Raw genomic sequence first — 6328 nt, 5'->3', positions numbered from 1 at the left:
ACCTCATTAGATTCACCTAGGCCAACCTCTCGGTTGAGCTCCCTCTGAATGGCATCCCTTCCTTCCACTGCATCAGCCCCACCACTCAGCAAACAGCAGAGGGTGCACTCCATTGCATCATTGGTGTCACTGATAACCATGTAAAAAAGCACTGGTCCCAAGACAGACTCCTGGATGACACCACTTGTTATTGGCCTCCACCTGGACATCGAACCATGAATCACCACCCTCTGTCTGTGGCCTTTCAACCAATCCCTTATCCACCAGGTGGTCCACCTGTCAAATCCACATCCCTCCAGTTTAGAGATAAGGATGTGGTGGAGGGCCATGTAAAAGATCTTGCTCAAGTCCAGGTCAATGACATCAGTTTCCTTCCTTTTGTCCACAAATGCCGTCACTCCATCATAGAAGAGCACCAGATTGGTTAGGCATGGCCTTCCCCTGCTAAAGCCACGCTGACTGTCTTGGATCACATGCTCATTCCTTATGTGATCAAGCATGTCTTTGAGGCGGATCTGTTCTTCACCATCTTCATCACAGTTCTACATTTGAATCAAATAATTGGTGTTGCTGTCACCAAGAAAACCTCTTTGTCTTCTACTCCTGCTGCACTTCTGTGCTTTCACCAGAAGCAAAGGGAGAGGCCACCTCCTAGATCCAAATTTTAAGAAACCAACACCCAATAGGTGTCATCTGAAGTAAAATAGGAGAGAAATTAAGATGACTCTTCTGCATCCAGCTTGGATCACTCCCTCACTCAGGCACACCACCATCAGATCAAGGAGATGCTGCCTTCAGCTTAGAGACTGTATGGGAAATCACAGCTTGAACCTCTGATTAATCAGCTGAGGCAAGTGTTGGGCCAGCTGCGGGAGCACAGGTGAGAGTAATCTAGCTGTGCTCCCAGAAGGGGTGGACCTCGACTGCACCTCTTCTGAGACCTCACCTCATTTAAAGGCTGACCACCACTAAGGCAGAATCTCTTGGAGACTGCTCCCCAGTTGAGACTGCCTCAGCTTTCTGGTCAAGGCACCAACATTGGTCAGTTTTCCTTTGCTAATAATCTTTGACTATTTACCACCATCTTGGTTAACATCTTTTTACTAGCCACCCTTACAGAGACCATAAGGGCTTGGGCTTCCAAACTCTCAGCAAGCATTTGGATCAGACAGCTTCCTGCTGGGGAGCCCCCTGCATCACTGCTGCCTCCTTTCGTACTGGACCTGCAGATGCTTCAGAGCTCATTAGCATGGACTTCCTTCCTCCCCTCAGCAGCTGCTCCTGCACTCACCTTCATTCCTACTCAGATACCGGCCGCTTCCAGCACCAGCTGACCTGCAAGACACAGAAAGGAAAGGTGGGAGTCATGCAAACGCAGAAGCCCAAGGCTGCGTCACCACCACGTATGGCAGCCTCGGGAAGTCAGCTGCAACTACATCCTTTGTCAGAATGGAAACAGGCACCGTCAATTAAGTGTGACCTCTGAACTCATTGCCACCATCAGAAATAGGCACTGAAATTGCTCACTTCACTGCAGCTGGTTACCTCCTGATTTTGGGTAAATGCGGACACTGTCTTGAGGGCTACCAGAAAAACGACATCAACTTCATTGTAGGTGGTTAAGCTTGGAAGCTGGACTTGAGCAAGAAAAGTTTCTCAGCTCAGAATCACAGAATTATCAAGGTTGGAGAAGACCTACAAAATCATCTGGTCCAACCATTACCAATACTTCCCGGATAAATCATACCTCTCAACACAACATCCAAACGTTTCTTGAGCACTCCCATGGTCGGTGACTCCACCACCTCCCTGGGCAGTGCTATCCAATGCCTGAATACCCTTTAGGGGAAGTAATATTTCCTAATGTCCAGCCTGAATCTTTCCTGGCACAGCTTAAAACCATTCCCTCTAGATCTATAACTGATCACACGAGAGAAGAGGCCAAACCCCAGCTCACTACAACCTCCCTTCAGGACGTTATAGAGAGTTATAAGGTCTCCCCTGAGCCTGCTCTTTTCCAAGCTGAACAATCCTAGTTCCCTCAGCAGCTCCTTGTAAGGTTTGTGCTCCAGAACCCTCACTACCTTCGTAGCTGAAGACGTTCCAGAACCGCAAGGTTTTCTTGCAGGGAGGGGCCCAAAACTGAATAGGTCAAACATCCTTCTCTCCATCATTGCTGTCACGTGGAAGGCTGTCCTTGGAACTGCAGTGACTCATGCATCCTAACTGCACTCCATTGATGGAAGCACAACGTGCATCATTGCAACTTGCTGGTGGGTTCCTGTATTGGCAAGGGATCGATTCACCTGGAAAGAGTAGATACACAGCATTTAGCGTCAAACTTTCACTGTCCAAGGAGGCAAAGGCTTGGTGCTGCCTGTCAAGCAGGTTTCAAGCAGCTTGTGAGACTCATCTGGGAAAGACAGGAGTCAACCAAAGATGTCAGGCACGGGCTTGAATGCCAGAAGGAGGTACAAGCCCACTGAAAGCATGAATTCTACCTGTGTTGCTGACAAGCAGTGTTTTGAAAGCTGGATTTGCACCCTTACCTGCCAGGACCACGACTTCTGCTTCAGAGGGCTCCCTGGCACTGCTCTGCAGTTGGTGTTTGGCCACAGGGGATGGTTTGCCCAGGCAGAAGCAGGAACGCCAACTGCCAGCTGCTGACTCTGCCCTCTTACTGGGAGAACTCAGTCTGGAGAGAAAACAGAGCATGCTGTCAGTCGTGGTGCAGGATGAGGGAAGAGCTGCACCGAGCCCTTGCCAATAGTTGCCTGTTCCCGCCACTGCCTGCTTTCTGCTGAAACACAGCCTAGGAACACCCTCTGTTTCAAACAGCAGAGGATGCTTCCATTCCTACAGCTCAGCCCTCAAGTCCTGCTGGCTACATTCCTCTCAATGATTTCAAGCAAGATTCGGAGCATGTGAGCAAAGGCTCCACAGCCGGACAGGAAAGGAGCTGGCAGGCGTAACTGCTTTCTGAGGAACCGTACAGTTATAAGGGAAGTTCAAAAGCATCCCTGACTCTTACATTAACACCTCCTCGGCCTCAGCTCACTGCCACCTTTAATTTCTAGTGCCAGCAAGTCTGACCAACAGCTCTGCTTACAGGAGAAGCACAATTGGTTTCAGGCACATGGCCCTGAAATCTGGAAAACCCCAAGATTTCCATGTACAGCCAGCACAGAACAGGATAGACGCCAGCATGGCTTTCTGCATCTTGTGACTGCCTGCCCAACCAGGAAGGAAAGGCACCTTGTGTGGCTCCACTGAGGCCATAGGGCAACTGTGTGTTAGTTGAATCCTCAAAGATATAATGGACAAAAAATAAACCAATAAAAATCATCCGAACAATGATGGTAGGGGCTGGAAAGGGAATTCCTCTTTCTTTATCTTTCAGATGGAAAATCAATGATTGCGTTGGAGTTCCTCAGTACAGCTGCAGGCCCTTCCTCCACTTGTATCTTGCTGCTCCGTGTTGCAACAGGAGAGCTGCTCTGGCCTCTCCTCTCAGCCTGTGCCGCCTGCATGGTGAGCAGCTTTGTGGATGGAGAGACCCACACAGACTTGGGCCCAGGCAGAGAACTGTGCCCTGCAAGGGAAAACCACAGCTAAGACAGAAAAGGAAGCAGCAGCACAGCCATCCCCATTCTGCATATCTCTCAGAATTGCTCATCCGAGCCACTGGAAGAAGAGGAGCTCAAAATAACTGTGTGCTCAGAGGTATGCTCGTGGCAAAGGACACAGCCACAATTAAGAGCAGCTCACTGTATCTTAAGAGGCAAACAAAAAGCCTAGAAAAACTAGGGGCCAGAGATCTCAGAAAGCATCACTGCCACACTTCAATCAAGTTTCACCTGCTTGCAAAACATCTTAAGAGCAGTGATGGTTTTCTCCATGTAAGGCTTGGACACTCTCAGGACCCATCAACAGGGCACCATATTCTAACCTAAGCCCAGAAGCCTGCTGTCTCCTCAACAGTAACAGAATTTTCAAAGGTCTTGGAGAAGCCCTGGATTGGATGAAGCTGTCAGATTTAGATCAAGCTAATGGAGGAAGATGCTCACCTACTCCCTCTCCCATGGCTGGTGTGGATTTGGAGCAGAAAAGGACGTCTGTGTAAATAGTACTGTTGAAATATCAACTGGTAGAGCAGTGTTGCACATTGTACAAATCACAGTTGGACATCCATGGACAGCTGATGATAAAAGTAATTGTAGGGGAAGAGCTGGATGAAATATTGTTAAAAACAAATAATCATTTTAGCTGCACGTTTGTAAGCATTTCTTTTCATCCTTCTCAAAACAGTTTCATGGCAGAATAAAGAGGACACGTTCACACAGACATTTCCACAGCCAGACTAGGGAATAATCAAAGAATATCAACCAAAACGTGTTTCCTACCAGTTACATGAATCTTGAAGGTGAGTTTCTAGCCAGCAGCCTTGCAGCTGTACTCCCCTTTGTTGCAGTAATTCATTCCTGGATGTAAATCACATGTAGAAAAGTGTTGCTATGATACTAGATGACCAAGAAAGTCCTATAGCCAAAATGTTTTGCACCAGAGAGGCTGTCAGTTGATCCTCCAAATGCAAGACACACAAAACGAAGCGTTCCTTTATCTCTGGGATTCCAAGCATTTTCTCACCTCTGACTTTCACTTGGAATGTTGCTTTGTCATCTTTTGTTTCACAGCTGTAGCTCCCTTGGTCTTTCAGGGTCACATTTTTGACCATGAGCTTGCGGTGCGTCCCCTTGGAGATGATGGTTGTCCTCTGGTCCTGCTTCACATCTTTCTTCCATACGACAGCTCCGCTTGCAGCTGACACCTCACACACCAGCTCCAGGTCTTCAGAAGGACTGACTGATATTTCTGAAGTGGTTTTGGGCTTGCTGACAACATTAATGGCTTCATCTGAAGAAAAAAATAGAAAGTGGTTTACATCCTGACTCAGGCTTATTCAGCACAGCATGAAGATACAGTTAGAACTGATTGTAATGTCTCTGCTCATTACATTTGGGTGATCGAGTTTCACCTCTGGAGGTACTCACATACAAACGTGTGCTTGATTCTCCTGTGTAAGGAAAGAGTAAGTTCTATGCAGACAGTTCTTATTTCTTTTAATCAATTCTGTATTCTGCACACGTTCTTCTGAAGCTAAAATGAAGGCAGATAAGTAACGTGTTTGCAATGCATGAACAAACCTATTCAACACTTTGTCTCTAAGCTAACAAGCAGCGTTTGAAGAGCACATCAGTATTTCATGCCCTTCATTCCATCCAGACAGAACCTGCCTGAGGAGCAAGCTGATGGCTGTCAGCTACAGGCAGACCTAGCTTAGCATTGCATTTCTTAGAGCAACAACTGTTGCTTTCAGTCACTGAATATACCAAGGCCAATTGCTATGCCAGGCACATTTATGGCATCAGTGAACAAATAATGAGTTAAAAATTGTAATAGACAGGAGTCATCTATTCTTGTAAAACTAGGTGACCAAAGAAGAACAGTCCCTCTAGAGTCAAGCTGTTTAGAACTAATAGCATCAATCAGTATCACATAGATAAATTACTTCCCTGCCCTAAGACCATCTTGTGACCATTTGGTGCTCCTAATTAAGCCCTCTTGATGGCATTTTGTCTGAGCCATGTGACATTTTGTGATAGGAGTTACTGCTAGTTTTCCCTTCACCCTACACCAAAGTAGGAGGTATCCATTCTCAGGGAATCATGCAGGCTTCCTCTGTATTTGATGCTCAGAGACAGCCCCAGAACTTTTTAAATCTTAGCTTAGCTCTCATCCAATAATGTTCATCAAACAGTGCAACTTGTCCTTTGGGGATGCCTTTGTTCTGCATCAACCAGTTCCAACGGAGTCTTCTCGGCTTGTTTTAGATCAGTTTTTTAACAGATAAAGAAAGGGGCTTTGAATTACAAAGTGAAATTGCAGAATGCATGATTCTCAACCAAACAGAACGGGAGGTGGGATGCAGGGTGAATACCTGAGCCAACACCACCTGCAAGCAATCCTTCAATATCTTAGGAATCTCTAGCCATCCCAAATCCAGTGTTGGGCTTGATCTATCATCTCTGCTGAGTTTTTAGCTAGCTGATGGTGAGCATCATGGTGGTGATGGGTGAGCAGTCGGACTAGAGGGTCTTAATCAACCTTAAGGATCCTGTGATCAGAGGAACTTGAATGTGCTGTTAAAGGTCACAAGAGCTGCACTGCAGCATGAGCATACACAGCGAAAGGTTTTCAGTAGAGCTTCGGTTCATAAATGAGGACTGGGTTATGGAAAATAGGCTCAAGAAATAAACCAGAAAACAGA

At 46.7% G+C, this 6328-nt stretch overlaps 1 long non-coding RNA gene across 1 annotated transcript; it reads right to left on the bottom strand.

The window, feature by feature from the left end:
- Window positions 1-3247: 3247 nt before the first annotated feature.
- Window positions 3248-5004, bottom strand: LOC146754221 (uncharacterized). Its single transcript, XR_014939035.1, has 3 exons — window positions 4404-5004; window positions 4068-4198; window positions 3248-3592 (listed from the first exon to the last, which is right to left on the bottom strand). It is a non-coding gene; the product is annotated as an uncharacterized LOC146754221 (long non-coding RNA).
- Window positions 5005-6328: the final 1324 nt, after the last annotated feature.

The sequence above is a fragment of the Coturnix japonica genome, chromosome W (genome assembly GCF_054131305.1).
Source record: "Coturnix japonica strain WE chromosome W, WE-NBRP24, whole genome shotgun sequence".
Lineage (NCBI taxonomy): Eukaryota > Metazoa > Chordata > Aves > Galliformes > Phasianidae > Coturnix > Coturnix japonica.
The sequence above is the reverse complement of the archived record's forward strand: the minus strand, read 5'-3'. Positions and strand labels throughout refer to the sequence as shown.